At 42.3% G+C, this 20,444-nt stretch overlaps 3 non-coding genes, 3 pseudogenes and 1 further gene across 7 annotated transcripts; 4 read left to right on the top strand and 3 right to left on the bottom strand.

The window, feature by feature from the left end:
* Positions 1-5,399: 5,399 nt before the first annotated feature.
* 2SrRNA:CR45864 (2S ribosomal RNA:CR45864) lies at positions 5,400-5,429 on the bottom strand. Its single transcript, NR_133545.1, has one exon. It is a non-coding gene; the product is annotated as a 2S ribosomal RNA (ribosomal RNA).
* A 28-nt stretch (positions 5,430-5,457) lies between these two features.
* On the bottom strand, positions 5,458-5,580 carry 5.8SrRNA-Psi:CR45863 (5.8S ribosomal RNA pseudogene:CR45863; annotated as a pseudogene; the record flags this gene model as incomplete). The annotated part of the gene is given in 1 exon segment: positions 5,458-5,580. The product of its transcript is annotated as a 5.8S ribosomal RNA pseudogene (ribosomal RNA).
* Positions 5,581-5,610: 30 nt separating this feature from the next.
* Positions 5,611-5,679, bottom strand: mir-10404-4 (mir-10404-4 stem loop). Its single transcript, NR_163217.1, has one exon. It is a non-coding gene; the product is annotated as a mir-10404-4 precursor RNA (primary transcript).
* Positions 5,680-13,397: 7,718 nt separating this feature from the next.
* Positions 13,398-19,122, top strand: pre-rRNA:CR45856 (ribosomal RNA primary transcript:CR45856). The gene has a single exon (NR_156773.1). The product of NR_156773.1 is annotated as a pre-ribosomal RNA (primary transcript).
* 18SrRNA-Psi:CR45861 (18S ribosomal RNA pseudogene:CR45861) lies at positions 14,198-16,131 on the top strand (annotated as a pseudogene). Its single transcript is given in 1 exon segment — positions 14,198-16,131. The product of its transcript is annotated as an 18S ribosomal RNA pseudogene (ribosomal RNA).
* 5.8SrRNA:CR40454 lies at positions 16,852-16,974 on the top strand (the record flags this gene model as incomplete). The annotated part of the gene is made up of 1 exon (NR_133544.1): positions 16,852-16,974. It is a non-coding gene; the product is annotated as a 5.8S ribosomal RNA (ribosomal RNA).
* 28SrRNA-Psi:CR45862 (28S ribosomal RNA pseudogene:CR45862) lies at positions 17,119-19,122 on the top strand (annotated as a pseudogene; the record flags this gene model as incomplete). The annotated part of the gene is given in 1 exon segment: positions 17,119-19,122. The product of its transcript is annotated as a 28S ribosomal RNA pseudogene (ribosomal RNA).
* Positions 19,123-20,444: the final 1,322 nt, after the last annotated feature.

The following is a 20,444-nucleotide window of genomic DNA, read 5'->3' as shown; positions in this document are numbered from 1 at the left end:
CAATATTTCCCATCAGAGGCGACATTCATAACCGAGCGACTGTTCAATCTAATTAGATTGCCCTTCCAGGTGGTTCAAGCCCAAGTCTCGGGCTTAAACCAAACAGTAGCTGCTCAGTCCAAGAAGCTCTGCAGTTTCACCATCCGATCTCCGACTAGGCCCGCGTTGCAGTTGGAGACGACGGCCTATGTCCTCCCTAAACTAGCCGGAAATCTGCCTTCCTACCCAATTCCGCAAAATTTCCTTCGGGATCTTCCCGATTTTCCACTGGCGGATCTAAAATTCTATGAGAGCGCACAAATAGATGTACTTATCGGAGCCGACATCCTGCCTTCGGTGCTTCTGAGTGGAGCAAAAACCAACATCTGTGGCTCTCTCTTGGGGCAAGAGACCATTTTCGGCTGGGTACTAACTGGGCCAGTGTCAGCCTCAGCCCAAAGCAGAATTTCCTCTTTTTCGACACAGATCTCCCAAGCGCACGATAATTCACTGGACAAACTCCTCACAAAATTTTGGGAGGTGGAGGATATACCAACAAAGTTGGTAAAAGAATCCGATTCCATGTGCGAGAAGAATTTCCTTCAAACGACCACGAGAAGCGAGTGCGGCAAATATGTCGTTACTCTACCTTTTCGCGACCCCGAACATATCGGTTCCGGGCTAGGGCATTCTAGGTCTTTCGCGTTGGCTCAGTTCTTAAGAAATGAGCAGCGTCTAAAAAGAGATGAGGCCTTGAAAGCGAGATACGATTCGGTGATCCAGGAATATCTCGACTTAAAGCACATGCGACAAGTTCTTCCTACGAATGATTGCAACGCCTATTATATGCCACATCACGCCGTCTTAAAACCGGAGAGCGTAACTACTAAACTCCGTGTAGTATTCAATGCCTCCAGCCCATCATCGAATGGTACCAGTTTAAATGATATCCTTCATGCTGGCCCTGTCTTACAGTCCGACTTGACCATTCAAATTCTGAAGTGGCGCTATTTCCGATACGTGTTCAACGCCGATATCGAGAAAATGTATCGGCAGATCTGGGTAGATCCGAGACACACTCCATTCCAGCGAATACTTTTCCGTAACAATAGAGGGGATATCAGAGATTTCGAACTGAAAACAGTAACCTTTGGAGTCAATTGCGCGCCTTTCCTGGCGATCCGAGTACTGCAGCAGCTAGCAGCTGACGTAGAACTCAGCCATCCAAAAGCTAGCAATGTCATTCGAAATTTCATGTATGTGGATGATGTTTTAGCCGGAGCGGACTCCACGGAAGAAGCTCAGCTCATGGTGCAAGAGCTCCGAGACGCGCTGAATTCTGCCGGATTTCCATTGAGGAAATGGACCTCCAACCAAAAGGAAGTTTTAGCGGCCATTCAGAGCAACCATCTTTTAAATACTGATTTTCTCGAGATCGATGCAGAAAGTACTGCCAAAACCCTCGGTATTCGCTGGAAGGCAACCTCCGACGAATTCTTCTTCGTCCCGCCAGAGTTGGCTATCGAAACGTCCTTTACAAAACGCCAAGTCCTGTTCCAAATTGCCAAATTGTTCGACCCTGCAGGCTGGTTTTCATGCAGGAGATTTGGCTGCAGGATCTTGGGTGGGACGAAAACATTCCAAATGAGCTTTTTCAGCGATGGCTTAATTTTCTCCAAAGTTATTCGGTTTTAGAGCAGATACGCATTCCACGCTGGCTATCGTTTCATCCAGATTTCAAGGTCGAGCATCATGGCTTTTGCGATGCATCGCAAAAGGCTTATGGGGCGGCAATATATGTCCACGTAGAAGAGGGCAGCACCATTATGGTGCAACTCCTCACCACGAAAACCCGGGTAGCACCAGTCAAAACGGTTTCGCTCCCAAGACTGGAGCTGTGTGGAGCGTTGTTGATTTCCGAAATGGCTGCAGCCATCATTCCGCAGATGCCTACGATTAACTCCGAACTTTACTGTTGGACGGACTCCACGATAGTGCTTGCATGGTTAAGCAAACCAGCGTGTCAGTGGACCACATTTGTAGCCAATAGGGTGACGAAGATCGCCCAGGCCACAAAACCAGAGAATTGGTCTCATGTTCAATCTGAGCATAATCCAGCAGACCTGGCAAGTAGAGGAGTTTTCCTCCAAGATCTAGCCGATAGCCAGTTATGGTGGCACGGACCGACTTGGTTGCAAAATCCACGCAACCAATGGCCAACTCAGGTCGACAACGCTCCGGTGACCGACCTGGAGAAACGTGCTCTAAATGTCCATCTCGCGAAAGCTCCTTCTGAAGAGTTGTTGGCACGTTTCTCCAAGCTAGAGAAAGCTCTACGAGTCCTTGCCTATGTTTATCGCTTCATTCAGCGGTGCAGGAAGCAGACATCTCCATCTGATGTGCATTTGCTGGCCACTGAAATCGCCGCCGCCGAGCGGTTCCTAATTTCGAACACTCAACGCAGAGAATTCCCTGTGGAATATCACTGCCTAAGTGAAAAGCGTCCAGTGCCAAGTTCAAGTGCCATCCTAAGCATGAACCCGTTTCTAGATCCGCAAGGACTGATCAGGGCGTGCGGCCGTGTGGCGGCTTCCGAAAGCCTTCAATACAATAAATGCCATCCAGTGATTCTTCCGTATAACTGCCTGCTTTCTCGCCTCCTTGCGAATTTCACGCATCGCATAACTCTCCATGGTGGTAACCAGTTAATGGTGCGCCTCATCCGGTCGAAATACTGGATTCCGAGAATCAAGAACCTGATGAAAGCAGTGGTAAATTCGTGCAAAGTATGTGTGATCCACAAAAAGCGGTTGCAAAGCCAACTGATGGGTGTCCTGCCCAAAGAAAGAGCATCGTTCTCCCGACCATTCACGTATACTGGCATGGATTACGCCGGTCCGTTCGATATAAAGAACTATACGGGAAGAGCATGTCTTATTACAAAGGGGTATGTGTTAGTTTTTGTTTGTTTCTCCACCAAGGCCATCCACTTAGAGCCTACATCTGACTTAACGACCGAGAAGTTTCTTGCCGCTTTCTCTCGTTTTGTATCCAGAAGAGGGTGTCCACGTCAAGTCCAGTCAGACAATGGCAAAACCTTTGTTGGCGCTGCCACCCTGCTTTCCCGCGATTTCCTTCAAGCCGTAAAAGAGTCGGTGACGAATGCCTATATTCATCAAGAGATGCAATGGCAATTTATTCCTCCGGGAGCACCCCATATGGGAGGCCTTTGGGAAGCAGGCGTAAAAAGCTTCAAGACGCTATTTTACAAATGCACGGCCACACGAAAATACACGTTCGAAGAGCTCTCCACGCTCTTGGCAAAAATAGAAGCGTGCCTTAACTCCAGGCCGCTCTCTCCTATGTCTGAAGATCCGACAGACTTGCTGGCTCTGACGCCAGGGCATTTCCTTTCCTAAGGGGGACCCCTTATGTCCACGGTGGAACCCGAAGTAAAGGGGGAAACGAAATCCCTTCTTAATCGGTGGCAGCATTTAAAGGCTCTCCATCAGCAGTTCCGTGTGCGATGGAAAGAAGAGTACCTCAAAGAACTCCACAAGCGTTCTAAATGGCAGGCCCCGTCCAAAAATCTACGCATCGATGACATGGTCGTCATCAAGGACGACAACTTGCCCTCTAATGAGTGGCGGCTCGGCAGAATTGAGTCTGTTTTCCCAGGAGCTGACGGCAACGTCCGTGTAGTAAACATCCGTACTGCACGTGGAGTTATTAAACGTCCAGTGGCAAAAGTGGTGCTTTTGCCGACGGAGTCTTCCGAATCTCCACAATAATAGGCGCTCCTCTCGTCCTTAGTTGTAGTTCACTATCACTAATCATCCGTTATTTTTCATTTCGTTTTCGATCTCCTTTCGACATTCGACTACGCGCAGCATGGCTCCTCGTCAACAAAACGCACGCAGTGCTCGTGCCGTGGAGAGCAGACGTACCCGAGGTATTCAATCCTACCGATGCCGAGTCTGCCGCGGTATCCATCCTCTTCGGAAGTGCGCGAGGTTCCTAAAGCTGAAAAGCGTTTGCGAGCAGTCCTCATTAACAAATACTGCGACAATTGCCTCGCTCACGAGCATTCCACGGGAGACTGCCGAAGCGGTGATCGTTGCAAGAAGTGCGACCGATCCCACCACACGCTGCTCCACATGCACGAGCAGGTTAGCTCGTTGTCGCGGTCGCGAGCGCGCTCGCGTCTCCAACCGGTGCCAACCCGGCAAGCAGCTTCGGCCTCGTCCCAACGTTCCCGTCGGCAAAATCCGCCAACTCAGCGTAGTAGTTCACCGCCACGACGCCCGGAATCGACCACGCCAGGCCCATCGCTCTCGTCGCTGCTGCAACGCCACAGCGTGAACATCCTTCCGACAGCGCTGGTCAAGTTGGAGACCGGGACGAAGACCTTCGAGACCGCAGCACTTATCGATCCGTGCACCCCCATGAGCTGCATCGACGGTTCGTTGGCGTCAGCCTTTACGCTTCCGATGACCAATGTTGGCGACAAGAAGGTCTGCACGACGACGATTCGCTCCAGGATCGACGCGAACACTAAGCTGGAGGTCGTGCTCAAGATCGAGCCCAGTATGCGGATCCGCACACCTGTCCGGGCATTGAGCGACACCGTGGTGTCCAAGTTCCGGGACATCATGCTGGCTGATGACCAGTTCCATCGGCCTGCTACGATCTCCATGGTCTTAGGAGCAGATGTTTATCCAAAGGTTATCCAATCCGGATTCCTGACCTTCGACGAGGGAATGCCGGTCGCTCAGAAAACTGTTTTTGGGTGGATCGTGTCCGGTGCCTGCAGCCTGCCGTAGGATGGCTGTGTTGCAGTGATTGCAAGGGGGGCGGAATGTTCAAGTTACGGGGTTTGGACCGTCACCCGCTCTCCGCTCCCTCTTACGCTCTCCGCTCCCTCTTACGCTCTTCCGCTTTTCACCTCAGAGTCTCCAAGGAGTCTCCGCTGCGCTTGGGAGAGCCTTACTAATTAGAATAACCAGGCAGTGTCAAAACTAACCACGCTGAATAAACATACGCCCGGTCGCGCCCGCGCAATTACGAAAAGTCTAGTGTTCCCTTTTCTTCGAGTGTTTCTTTTCAGCATATTTGGAAAAGCCCTACAACCCAACACCATTTTTAACGAACCAACGAAGAATAATAACATAACCAAGACTTTTCTATTTCCGAATCATTAATAAGAGACAATTCTAGATGAAAAATATTTCAATTTTTTATGCTAGACATTTCTCAGTATTATTTGATTGAAAAAGAAAATATTTCTCTTCGTTTTTCACATTCAAATGTGAGATAATGTTTTTCATTTCTTTTTTAATATTATGAATAAAAATCAATATTTTTATCCAATAAATACCATATGCTTATAAAATTTATAAGCAACTTAATTAGCATAGTCTTACAACCCTCAACCATATGTAGTCCAAGCAGCACTCTAAAATTAATTAAAGTACCTAACAGCATGGACTGCGATATGCGTTCAAAATGTCGATGTTCATGTGTCCTGCTGTTCACACGATGACGCACAGTTTGCTGCGTTCTTCATCGACCCATGAGCCGAGTGATCCACCGCTTAGAGTTTTATAATTCATTTTTATATAATGTCAATTATGTTTTTATTGAAAGAAATTAAAAATACACCATTTTACTGGCATATATCAATTCCTTCAATAAATGTATTTTTATACCTAAAATAAATGTTGCGAAATGTTTCATATAAGCATTATGTATCATAATAATCTGGTTGGTTATGGGGTTTGCTATTTTGGGTGACACATACTGCAATTTATATAAAACATTAAACTGATGGATGCCAGGTACAACATTGTTTATTTCAAGATGAACAATACATATTCGCAACGCGAATATACACATACACACAAATTTTAAAAATTAGTTAATATCTACCAATTATATTAACACATATTTCGATTGCCACATTCGAAATTATTTTGTTTATTTTGATTCGACTTCCACTTTCGAATTTTGTTTCTTCGATTTCCATGTTCAAAACATTATTTTTATAGGAAACGCCGTTGTTGTAAGTACTCGCCACAAATACCTTAGGAATGTTAAAATCTTTTTATGAGGTTGCCAAGCCCCACACAATATAAATAAAACCCATCTTCGTTTTATTTTGATTTTAACTTTTGATTCCGTTGAATCATTTTGTTCTTTTTTTATTTTGGTAAATTGTTTTTATTTGTATTATTTCAAATGTTTATTGACGGTAAGGATATTATACAATAATGATCCTTAAGCAGGTTCACCTACAGAAACCCTGTTACGACTTTTACTTCCTCTAAATAATCAAGTTCGTTCAACTTTTGCGAAACAACCGTTTCCGTTTTTATTTCCAACATACTAAATTATTGTATCCACACTTGTACAGTTTTGGTTTAACCAAATATAAGTTAAATCATTTGCATCTTGATGATATATTTAAAATTTATCTCTGTTCATATAACTCTCTGGTAATATATAACATAAAACCAAGCGCACATGATAATATTTCCCAATTTATATGTTATTTTATATTTCTTTCATATAATAATATGAATCCATTTGTATTATACCTTAACGATATAATAATCCAACTTTACCGGCAGGTAATAAACTAATATTTGCCTGCCACCAAAAGTTAACGATAATATATGGAAACGAATTGTTTATTTTCACTTATACATATAATAAATATTCATTTTCATATGTATATGATTTAATTTACTCATATAATTGCCAAAATCATATGAATACATACGTTTTGAACAATATGAGAGGTCGGCAACCACTGCCTTCCTACTATAGTAGTTAATGACGAGGTGTTTGGATACTCTTGATAAAATTCTTTAAAGTTATTATATTGATTATACGATAGGGACAATATCATATGCGTCACTAAATTGATGACGAGGTGTTTGGCTACTCTTGATAAAATTCTTTCAATTCTCTATATTAATTATATGATAGGGACAATATCATATGCGTCACTAAATTGATCAGTCGCGATCGATTACTCGTTGAGTGCAGACGTGCCTACGGACGAGCGCACCGTGTTGTGTATTTTCGAAGTGTTTTTCGCTGTGAAAAGTTTATCCATAATTATTAAAAACGTACAGCCAAGTCCTAGCGTGCGTGTGATTACCGATAGCAAGTTTTTGCGATGTGTTTTCGAGCTGCAAACTGAACTTTTATGTGTTTGCAAAAGTGAAAACATACACACGTGGTCAACCAATCAGCATTCAGAGCCCGGCGAGATCAAGCGTAAGCCTGTTCGCGAACCCAAAAAAGACGAGCTAGACGTCACGCCCAGCACCAGCACAGCCTCGCGACGAAGGTTGGCAAGCAATCTATTTGCCATTCTCTCGAGCGAAGAGGACGACGATGACGACGACGAACAAGGCATCCCAGACGGAGAACCTGGACCTGCTGCCACCAAACCCCCGGACAAACCCAAGCCTACCCCGAGAACTTTCAAGCCACCCCCAATCTTCATCCCGGACGTGACCAACACATCTGCATTGTTGAAGATGATTACGACTCTCGTGGGCCCCAGCAAAGACTTCTCATATAAAACTGAAAAAAACAACAACGTGCGAGTTATGATGCCCGACAAGGAGTCATATACTAAGCTACGTCAGCAACTCGTGGCCCAGAATAAAAGGCATCGCACATTCCAACCCAGAGATGAGAGAGCCTACAGAGTCGTAGTCAAGGGTTTACATCACACCGCTGATCGTGCCGAAATCCAAGAAGAATTGGAAAAACTGGGGCATAAGGTCAGAGACCTCCACAATCCTATTGGGAGGTAAACCAAAGAACCACTTGGGATCTTCTTCGCCAACCTCGAACCTGCTAGCAACAACAAGGAAGTATTCCAGATCAGGAGACTGTGCAGGTCGGTCGTCACCATCGAGCCTCCGCTCAAATTTAATGACGTGCCGCAATGCTTCAGATGCCAAGCCTTCGGACACACCCAGCGCTACTGCTTTCTAGAACACCGCTGTGTAAAATGTGGTGGACATCACGACACACGAGCATGCGCGAAGAAGGAGAACGAGAAGGCATGCTGCCTTCACTGCCAAGCGGACCACCCTGCCTCGTTTAGAGGGTGCCCTGCTTATAAAAAGGCAAAGGCACAGCAAGCCCCCAAACCCAGACCGGCCACCCCTATCAGCAAGCCCTGCACCACCAAGCTCCCAAGTATCTCCAATATGAGCTACAAAGATGCGCTCATGTCTACCCAAGTGCCTCAGCAAAGCAATCCCAACCAAACCCGTCAAACCCCACCTGAAGCTCCGCAACCCAGTAACATGGAACAAATGTTTGCTCGCTTCGAAGGAATGGTCGAAAGGATGATGGAGAAGATGTTCTCGCAAATGACGCAGCTTGTTGCTTCCATCCTCAACGCAAAAGCATGCAAAGCCTAAAAATAGTTATTTGGAATGCTAACGGCCTGCAGAGGAGCAGAGCCAAGGTGTAACACCTCCTAACAACAGATGCCATCGATGTACTACTGGTATCAGAAACCCACTTTTGTCCCAGATCCCATTTAAGCATTAGCAGCTACGATGTTATCCCTGCCAACCATCCATCTGGCAGAGCGCGCGGAGGAGCAGCCATGCTCATCAGGAGTGGCATCCAGTACACGGAGCTACCTGCGTCTCAGGAGGAATGGGCCCAGTGTGCCCTGGCCAGAATCTCCAGCCTACATGGAGACGTCACCGTTGGAGCGGTCTACTTCCCCCCAGACACTCGATTTTCGAGACTCATCTACAAGAGTTTCTCGAGTCCTTTCGACCTCGCTTTATACCAGCCGGTGACTTCAACGCCAAACACTCCTGGTGGGATCAACTGGATCAACCCCAAAGGCGAGTCGCGATCGAACACTCAACGAGTGCAGACGCGCCTGCGGACCGCAAGCAAGAAATTGTTTCGTTTTTCGTCTTTCTTTAGCTCCGTTATTCGCATACCGTTCACCGCGTCGCGAGACATCGCCGCGCGCTCTGATTGGCTCAGCCTGCGTGCCTAACGGACACGCACCAATACTAACACAGACTCGAGCGTGCATGTTATCTGTGTTGTTCACATTTCAGCAATTTTAACACAGCAGCAGCCACGTGAAGTGGTTGGTACACCGACCAACTGTACCCAGCTCCCCGGACCCCCGGCCCATCACCCATCGTCATGGATTGGCAGGGCCAACGCCTGGCCTTCGCGGTACTGCTTGCTCCTTGACACGGACGACGAGTCCAGGGTGTATCGTCCTCGGGCGAGGCAACGCTCGTTCTGGGACCACCTTTGCCGACCACTGACTCCACTGTCCCTCTCGAGCCCGCTACGTCGCTGTCGTCTCCTCTGGAAGTCCACCCGCCGGTCGGTGTGGGTTTTGGATGTTATGGGGTAGGGTGTACCGTCCTCGGGCGAGGCAACGCTCGTCATTGGACCACCTGTACCGAACACTGACTCCGCTGACCCTTACGAACATGCCAGGTTCTTGCCTTCCCTTCTGAAGGTCCTTCTGCCGGCCGGAACGGATTTAGGATGTTATGGTGCAGGGTGTATCGTCCACGGGCGAGGCAACGCTCGGCCTGGCCACTGACTCCACTGATCCTTACGGCACGGCAGATCCTTCTCCTCCACTCCCAGGATCTCTACTTGCTTGTGGTGACCGTCCTTCCGTGTCCTTCGGGCTTCTTGCCGGCCGATGCTTACACTATTCCTTTCCTTCTGTCTTGACCGCGCGTTCTCACTTCCGAACTCCTTCCGTTAACACTCCGACGCTCTGTCTTCTTCCGTGCGCGATCTTGCTGTCTCACTAACTGCCTCGCATCCGTGCTCGCGCCTACCCTGTATAGGACGCAGGGATCCCGTTATTTCCCTTTTTGCGCACGGCCCGCCCGTGTACAAGGTCCACATATTGTGCCGTTAATTCACGGTGCGTCCTCTTTGCGCACGCACCGTTACCGTTCGACCTATTTGCCCTTGGCCCGCTGGAGTCCAAGGTCCAGTGCGGTACCGTTAATTCACGGTCTCTCCGCTTTACCCTGCACCGCGGCTGTTGCTAGGGGAGTGCCCTACACGAGATTTGTGGGGAGTTTTAAGATTCCTCACAGAATATGTCATTGTTCAGATCGATGCCTATACAAAGTTTGTTTATCTGTATCACACCTAAAAGATAGATGCCGAAAGCTGTATCAACGCTATGAAATCTTCCGTATCCTTATTTGAAGTACCAGATCGCATTATCGCCGGCCAGGGCAGATGTTTCAGAGTTTTGCGTATCACAGAAAGTTCAACTTCACTTGATTGCTACCTGAATGAGCCGTGCAAAAGGGCAGGTGGAACGGGCGATGAGCATACTGAAAGATTTGTAGTCAGTGCAGTGCAGTCCAGAATTTGTTTTTTTTTTGGCATAATGTCTAAATTTGTATGTCAATATATCGTCCTTTAGCAATTATTTTCTAATAGAAAATTGAAATTGCTTCACTAAATCGTTTTATGATCTTTTAAAGGTGAAGTGTTAAACAGCTGATTGAGAGTATTCCCGCTAAATTATTTGCTTAGTTTTGCACGTGGTATTATTGTTAATATGCATCCATAAATTATAGTAAAATATGGAAAATAAAAGACAAGGTATGTTGTTTTTAACGAATGTAGTTAATATATGTATTGTACTGTTTTTGTGTTGTGTAACACCCAATTTATGTGTATTTTAACATAAATTTCTAACATGTCCCCCTGTGTTTCGGGGATTATAACTCATTTTATGACGATTTCAGACAAAAGTTAAAAACGTCAGCTTGTACCTTTAACTATTGTCTTTGACGGTGAAGTCATATCTTTTGCCCATTTTTGCTCGTTTTCGTAAAATTTGATTTTATATAGGCAAGTTCGAGTTCAGACATAGCGACCTCCTGGACATTTGGAGGCGTAACAATCGGCAAATAAGTTATGTTTCAGATTACGTTTATTCCGCAAACAACAACAATAATCTGGAATCGAAAAAGACAGAAGAGGTTGACAAAAGAGGTTGCGAATCGAGAATGCAAATTCAATGCAAAAACCAACTCCTCTTTCACCAGATGAAGCTCTAGCTTATCCCCTGGAAAAAACCCGCTGACAAAACAGCAATATAAAAGCACCAGGCTTTTATATAAAAGCCATAACAGCGACATATATCCGCCCTATAATGAAGTGATCGAAGCAAAATTACAGTGCCGACCAGAGGGTATAGAAGTAATGCTCAAGTGCTATAACAAAATCTCTTGGATCATACAGCACAAAGATTAATTAAGTTGCAATCTAATGTTTTCAAGCGATTTCCAGATATATTTAAAATCAAATTAATTTGTAGCTACGGAATTGATGGGACAACTGGTCATAGTGCTTACAAGCAGAAATTTGAAACTGAAGCTCTTGGCACACCAAATTCTGATCAATCTTTATTTGTAACTTCTGTCATACCCATACAAATTATAAATTCGTTTAATCGGCATATCTGGATAAACTGAGCACCGCAGTCCATTCGATTTTACAGGCCTCTAAAAATTGAGTTGATAAAGAAAACTGCTGTCCACATAATGATGGAAAAAAATCAGTTAGATAATCAAATTAATAATCCTACGCCATTCACTTATAAATGTGATAAAACTCGAGACATAGAAGTTACCTATGAATAGATGGAAAAGTCCTAAACGTACTAACAGACACTAAATCTACTCAATGTTGTCCGATCTGTGGAGTCAGCCCAACACAAATGTTGAAAATTACAAATTTAAGTTCAGAAACCTTTGCACCAAAAGTAAGAGCTTTTCAATTTGGGTTAAGTCCCAAAGCATGTTATGAAGATGTACGGAAAATGCCGGATGCAGAAATGCCCAATGAGTTAAACGAGAATATGGGGAAATAGCTGAAATATAGAAATAGTTGAATGATAAGAAAAGCCCGCCAATGAGTTCTTTTGTGAACGAGAGATATCCGTCTAGGTGAAACGATGAATAGAGAGTTATTCGTCTAGGTGAGACGATGAATTGCGAGTTATCCGTCGAGGCAAGACGGTAAATTGCGAGTTATCCGTCGAGGTGAGCCGATGAAGGAGTAATAAAGAGTTATCCGTCTAGCGAGACGAAGAGATATATGTGTCACCTGTTGTTTGTAACAAGAGAGATCCGTCCAGAAGAGACGAGGAGCTTGTATTGAATCGATAATCAAGAGTGTGTAAACTGGCGGAATATCGATACTAGAGATCGATAAATGGTAATGTTAAGACAAGTTGTAAGCGGAGATATTACTGATCGATGAAACTGAATATGAAAATAGAATCAGTTATCTCAGCAGAAATATTATGTAAGTTGTTTTGTTTCTACACAGATTTAAGATGAAATACGCTAAATAAAGTCAAATTAATGAAATAAATCGGTATTGAGTAGTGATGAAAGTATGTGAGCTGATACCCTGGTACATCGGTATCAAAAGCTTACACGGGGACGTGTAAATGTCAGAATGGCCGTGTCGGGGCGAAAATAATGAATATACGTGTTCCTATTTATGGCCAATGTGTGAGGATGAATAGATGAACTATCTATGAACGGGACTCTGCTTAAATAAGAGCGATAGAGCTGTTGCTGAACGGGGCCACTTGGGCTGCTTGGTAGAGTGAGAAAGCGACATAATGAAAGAGAATGCCAAAATTGAGAAGAGAAAAGTGGTAGAGTGAGAGAGTGACATAATGAAAAGGAAATGCCAAAAATGAAGAAGAGTAAAAGCAGCTTGCCGGAAACTGCACATTTTTCGTTGAAAAGCCAAAGCAGACGCAAGTGGACTCGTTGGATGCGCACAGCTGTGCAAATTGAATAGTGTAGATTAATATAAGTGATACCGATATGGATGGACGGACGGACGACGAGGCTACTGATATTAACGACCCGACACATTCACATGATTTTGGCAATTATACGAGTAAATTAAATCTTATACATATGAAAATTAATATTTATTATATGTATAAGTGAAAAATGTTGAAATATTCCCATATTCTCTAAGTATTATAGAGAAAAGCCATTTTAGTGAATGGATATAGTAGTGTAAGCTAGCTGTTTTACGACAGAGGGTTCAAAAACTACCATAGGTAGGCAGTGGTTGCCGACCTCTCATATTGTTCAAAACGTATGTATTCATATGGTTTTGGCAATTATATGAGTAAATTAAATCATATACATATGAAAATTAATATTTATTATATGTATAAGGGAAAAAATAATCATATAATATATATGAATAATGGAAAATTAAGTGTTCATATATTCTCGTAATATATAAGAGAATAGCCCGTATGTTGGGTGGTAAATGGAATTAAAAATACCCGCTTTGAGGACAGCGGGTTCAAAAACGACTATAGGTAGGCAGTGGTTGCCGACCTCGCATTGTTCGAAATATATATTTCGTATTATTATTATATTTGTTACTTATAATAAAGTATATTATTATCCGTACTAATTTGTTTCTTAGTTCTTTTTGAACACGGGACTTGGCTCCGCGGATAATAGGAATATACGCTATTTTAGATAATATCGTTGAAACAAAAGTCAAGTTTCTATTATACATAGAATAACAAATCGTTTCCATATATTATCGTTAATTTTTGGAGGCAGGTAATTTATTACCTGCCTGTAAAGTTGGATTATTATATCGTTACGGTATAATACAAAATGGATTCATATTATCGGTTTTATGTTATATATTACCAGAGAGTTATATGAAAAGAGATACATTTTAAATTTATCATCAAGATGCAAATGACTTAACTTATATTTGTTGAAACAAAAATTGTACAAGTGTGGATACAATAATTTATGTATGTTGGAAATAAAATGATATTTTAAAATGAAATATATGTATATATAAAGACAAAATTATAGAAATATATATTACAATAATTGTATGAACTTCTTGTTATATTGGTAAAACAAGTAGAATTTAAAAATGGAAATACGAATTACTAGTGTTATATAAAAATGGCCGTATTCGAATGGATTTATTTTTATAAATATATTTAAAATTTTTACCCAAAGGCAAAATATTGAATTATATTCAATAATATACAAAAAATGGAATTATATATAAAGTGGAAATCTATAATATTTATATTGCTTATTTCAATTCAAAAAATATGAATGAAATATGAAAAGAAAACATTATTCTGGTTGATCCTGCCAGTAGTTATATGCTTGTCTCAAAGATTAAGCCATGCATGTCTAAGTACACACGAATTAAAAGTGAAACCGCAAAAAGCTCATTATATCAGTTATGGTTCTTTAGATCGTTAACAGTTACTTGGATAACTGTGGTAATTCTAGAGCTAATACATGCAATTAAAACATGAACCTTATGGGACATGTGCTTTTATTAGGCTAAAACCAAGCGATCGCAAGATCGTTATATTGGTTGAACTCTAGATAACATGCAGATCGTATGGTCTTGTACCGACGACAGATCTTTCAAATGTCTGCCCTATCAACTTTTAATGGTAGTATCTAGGACTACCCTGGTTGCAACGGGTAACGGGGAATCAGGGTTCGATTCCGGAGAGGGAGCCTGAGAAACGGATACCACATCTAAGGAAGGCAGCAGGCGCGTAAATTACCCACTCCCAGCTCGGGGAGGTAGTGACGAAAAATAACAATACAGGACTCATATCCGAGGCCCTGTAATTGGAATGAGTACACTTTAAATCCTTTAACAAGGACCAATTGGAGGGCAAGTCTGGTGCCAGCAGCCGCGGTAATTCCAGCTCCAATAGCGTATATTAAAGTTGTTGCGGTTAAAACGTTCGTAGTTGAACTTGTGCTTCATACGGGTAGTACAACTTACAATTGTGGTTAGTACTGTACCTTTATGTATGTAAGCGTATTACCGGTGGAGTTCTTATATGTGATTAAATACTTGTATTTTTTCATATGTTCCTCCTATTTAAAAACCTGCATTAGTGCTCTTAAACGAGTGTTATTGTGGGCCGGTACTATTACTTTGAACAAATTAGAGTGCTTAAAGCAGGCTTCAAATGCCTGAATATTCTGTGCATGGGATAATGAAATAAGACCTCTGTTCTGCTTTCATTGGTTTTCAGATCAAGAGGTAATTATTAATAGAAGCAGTTTGAGGGCTTAAGACTAACTTAAGCGAAAGCATTTGCCAAAGATGTTTTCATTAATCAAGAACGAAAGTTAGAGGTTCGACGGCGATCAGATACCGCCCTTGTTCTAACCAGAAACGATGCCAGCTAGCAATTGGGTGTAGCTACTTTTATGGCTCTCTCAGTCGCTTCCCGGGAAACCAAAGCTTTTGGGCTCCGGGGGAAGTATGGTTGCAAAGCTGAAACTTAAAGGAATTGACGGAAGGGCACCACCAGGAGTGGAGCCTGCGGCTTAATTTGACTCAACACGGGAAAACTTACCAGGTCCGTGTGTAAGACAGATTGATAGCTCTTTCTCGAATCTATGGGTGGTGGCGCATGGCCGTTCTTAGTTCGTGGAGTGATTTGTCTGGTTAATTCCGATAACGAACGAGACTCAAATATATTAAATAGATATCTTCAGGATTATGGTGCTGAAGCTTATGTAGCCTTCATTCATGTTGGCAGTAAAATTCTTATTGTGTTTGAATGTGTTTATGTAAGTGGAGCCGTACCTGTTGGTTTGTCCCATTATAAGGACACTAGCTTCTTAAACAGACAAATTGCGTCTAACAACAATGAGATTTAGCAATAACAGGTCTGTGATGCCCTTAGATGTCCTGGGCTGCACGCGCGCTACAATGAAAGTATCAACGTGTATTTACTAGTCCGAGAGGTCCGGGTAAACCGCTGAACCACTTTCATGCTTGGGATTGTGAACATGAACTTGGAATTCCCAGTAAGTGTGAGTCATTAACTCGCATTGATTACGTCCCTGCCCTTTGTACACACCGCCCGTCGCTACTACCGATTGAATTATTTAGTGAGGTCTCCGGACGTGATCACTGTGACGCCTTGCGTGTTACGGTTGTTTCGCAAAAGTTGACCGAACTTGATTATTTAGAGGAAGTAAAAGTCGTAACAAGGTTTCCGTAGGTGAACCTGCGGAAGGATCATTATTGTATAATATCCTTACCGTTAATAAACATTTGTAATAATACAAATAAAAACAATTTACCAAAATAAAAATATAACAAAATGATTCCACGGAATCAAAAGTTAAAATCAAAATAAAACGAAGATGGGTTTTATTTATATTGTGTGAGGCTTGGCAACCTCACCAAAAGATTTTAACATTCCTAATGGATGTTGTGCGTATTTGTGGCGAGTACTTACAACAACGGCGTTTCCTATAGAAATAATGTTTCGAACATGAAAATCGAAGAAACAAAATTCGAAAGTGGAAGTCGAATCAAAATAAAATAATTTCGCATGTGGTAATCATCGAAATAAGTGTTAATATAATTGGTAGATATTAACTAATTTTTAAAATTTGTGTGTATTTATTACTATACACGCGTTGCGAATATGTATTGTTCATCTTAGTTATGGGCATACGTTGGCTAATGCAACAACCTGAAATAAACAATGTTGTACCTGGCATCCATCAGGTAAATGTTTTATATAAATTGCAGTATGTGTCACCCAAAATAGCAAACCCCATAACCAACCAGATTATTATGATACATAATGCTTATATGAAACTAAGACATTTCGCAACATTTATTTTAGGTATAAAAATACATTTATTGAAGGAATTGATATATGCCAGTAAAATGGTGTATTTTTAATTTCTTTCAACAAAAACATAATTGACATTATATAAAAATGAATTATAAAACTCTAGGCGGTGGATCACTCGGCTCATGGGTCGATGAAGAACGCAGCAAACTGTGCGTCATCGTGTGAACTGCAGGACACATGAACATCGACATTTTGAACGCATATCGCAGTCCATGCTGTTATGTACTTTAATTAATTTTATAAAACTAAAAAATTAAAAATGGATAAATAAAAACTTTGCATACAAGAATTAATAAAAATGTTATAACGAATTTAATTAAATGTTTTATCATTATATATAAAGAATTTATGGCAAGATAAAGTTATATACAACCTCAACTCATATGGGACTACCCCCTGAATTTAAGCATATTAATTAGAGGAGGAAAAGAAAATAAAAAGGCTTTTTTTAAAAGCGGCGAGCGAAAAGAAAACAGTTCAGCACTAAGTCACTTTGTCTATGTGGCAAATGTGAGATGCAGTGTATGGAGCGTCAATATTCTAGTATGAGAAATTAACGATTTAAGTCCTTCTTAAATGAGGCCATTTACCCATAGAGGGTGCCAGGCCCATATAACGTTAATGATTACTAGATGATGTTTCCAAAGAGTCGTGTTGCTTGATAGTGCAGCACTAAGTGGGTGGTAAACTCCATCTAAAACTAAATATAACCATGAGACCGATAGTAAACAAGTACCGTGAGGGAAAGTTGAAAAGAACTCTGAATAGAGAGTTAAACAGTACGTGAAACTGCTTAGAGGTTAAGCCCGATGAACCTGAATATCCGTTATGGACAATTCATCATTAAAATTGTAATATTTAAATAACATTATGAGAATAGTGTGCATTTTTTCCATATAAGGACATTGTAATCTATTAGCGTATACCAAATTTATCATAAAATATAACTTATAGTTTATTCCAATTAAATTGCTTGCATTTTAACACAGAATAAATGTTATTCATTTGATAAAGTGCTGATAGATTTATATGATTACAGTACGTTAATTTTTCGGAATTATATAATGGCATAATTATCATTGATTTTTGTGTTTATTTTATGCACTTGTATGATTAACAATGCGAAAGATTCAGGATACCTTCGGGACCCGTCTTGAAACACGGAGCAAGGAGTCTAACATATGTGCAAGTTATTGGGATATGAACCTAATAGCGTAATTAACTTGACTAATAATGGGATTAGTTTTTTACCGATTTATAGCTAATTAACACAATCCCGGGGCGTTCTATATAGTTATGTATAATGTATATTTATATTATTTACGCCTCTAACTGGAACGTACCTTGAGCATATATGCTGTGACCCGAAAGATGGTGAACTATACTTGATCAGGTTGAAGTCAGGGGAAACCCTGATGGAAGACCGAAATAGTTCTGACGTGCAAATCGATTGTCAGAATTGAGTATAGGGGCGAAAGACCAATCGAACCATCTAGGAGCTGGTTCCTTCCGAAGTTTCCCTCAGGATAGCTGGTGTATTTTAATATTATATAAAATAATCTTATCTGGTAAAGCGAATGATTAGAGGCCTTAGGGTCGAAACGATCTTAACCTATTCTCAAACTTTAAATGGGTAAGAACCTTAACTTTCTTGATATGAAGTTCAAGGTTATGATATAATGTGCCCAGTGGGCCACTTTTGGTAAGCAGAACTGGCGCTGTGGGATGAACCAAACGTAATGTTACGGTGCCCAAATTAACAATTCATGCAGATACCATGAAAGGCGTTGGTTGCTTAAGACAGCAGGACGGTGATCATGGGAACAACTCACCTGCCGAAGCAACTAGCCATTAAAATGGATGGCGCTTAAGTTGTATACCTATACATTACCGCTAAAGTAGATGATTTATATTACTTGTAATATAAATTTTGAAACTTTAGTGAGTAGGAAGGTACAATGGTATGCGTAGAAGTGTTTGGCGTAAGCCTACATGGAGCTGCCATTGGTACAGATCTTGGTGGTAGTAGCAAATAATCGAATGAGACCTTGGAGGACTGAAGTGGAGAAGGGATTCGTGTGAACAGTGGTTGATCACGAGTTAGTCGGTCCTAAGTTCAAGGCGAAAGCCGAAAATTTTCAAGTAAAACAAAAATGCCTAACTATATAAACAAAGCGAATTATAATACACTTGAATAATTTTGAACGAAAGGGAATACAGTTCCAATTCCGTAACCTGTTGAGTATCCGTTTGTTATTAAATATGGGCCTCGTGCTCATCCTGGCAACAGGAACGACCATAAAGAAGCCGTCGAGAGATATCGGAAGAGTTTTCTTTTCTGTTTTATAGCCGTACTACCATGGAAGATGGTGTCGATATAAAGGCAAGATGGAGTGATGAAGAGAAGTGGATGATGGCGAGAAAGGAGGTTGAGCTCACAGCAAATGGATGTAAACACATAAACAAGCAACTAGCGGAGTATTTTGCAAACCGCAGCGTCGAAGCCATCAAAAAGCTAAGACAGAGGGGCGATTATAGAGAGAAAATAGAGCAGATAAGAGGGCAATCAGCTCTCGCCCCGGAAGTTGCTAATCTAACCATAAGGCGCCGCCCTAGTAGAAGTGAGCAAGACCACCAAGTAACAACATCGGAAACAACTCCAATCACTCCCTTCGAACAGTCGAACAGGGAAATTTTGCGGACACTGCGCGGGTATAGCCCCGTAGAATGCCATTCCAAATGGAGAGCCCAAGAGTTGCAAACTATCATTGATAGGGCACATCTCGAGAGAAAGGAAACCACTCTCCAATGCTTATCGCTATATCTCCTGGGAATTTTTCCGGCACAGGGTGTACGACACACGCTGACGAGACCTCCTCGGAGACCTCGGAACAGGAGAGAAAGCAGAAGGCAGCAGTACGCTGTCGTCCAGCGTAACTGGGATAAGCATAAAGGAAGATGCATCAAGTCCTTGCTAAATGGAACTGATGAGTCGGTAATGCCAATTCAAGAAATAATGGTTCCCTACTGGAGAGAAGTAATGACTCAGCCTAGCCCAAGCTCTTGCAGTGGAGAAGTGATACAAATGGATCACTCGCTTGAGAGGGTATGGTCTGCTATTACAGAGCAGGACCTTCGGGCGTCAAGAGTCTCATTATCTTCATCTCCGGGGCATTGACGGGATAACTCCAAAATCTGCCAGGGAGGTGCCATCAGGTATTATGCTGCGCATAATGAACCTAATTCTATGGTGCGGTAATCTACCACACTCTATACGACTGGCCAGAACCGTCTTCATCCCAAAGACGGTGACGGCGAAGCGACCGCAAGACTTTCGTCCAATATCAGTGCCTTCAGTCCTGGTAAGACAGCTAAATGCAATATTGGCAACCCGGCTGAACTCATCAATCAATTGGGACCCGCGCCAGCGTCTTACCAACCGACGGATGTGCCGATAATGCGACGATAGTTGACATAGTCTTAAGGCATAGCCATAAGCACTTTAGATCTTGCTACATCGCAAATTTAGATGTAAGCAAGGCATTTAATTCTTTATCGCATGCATCTATATACGACACCTTACGTGCTTATGGTGCGCCAAAGGGCTTCGTTGACTACGTACAGAATATGTACGAGGGCGGTGGTACCAGTCTCAATGGGGACGGTTGGAGTTCAGAGGAATTCGTCC

This window comes from Drosophila melanogaster, chromosome X (genome assembly GCF_000001215.4).
Source record: "Drosophila melanogaster chromosome X".
In the NCBI taxonomy this organism is placed as follows: Eukaryota; Metazoa; Arthropoda; class Insecta; order Diptera; family Drosophilidae; genus Drosophila; species Drosophila melanogaster.
Note: the sequence above shows the minus strand (reverse complement) of the source record. Positions and strands in the feature narration are given on the sequence as shown.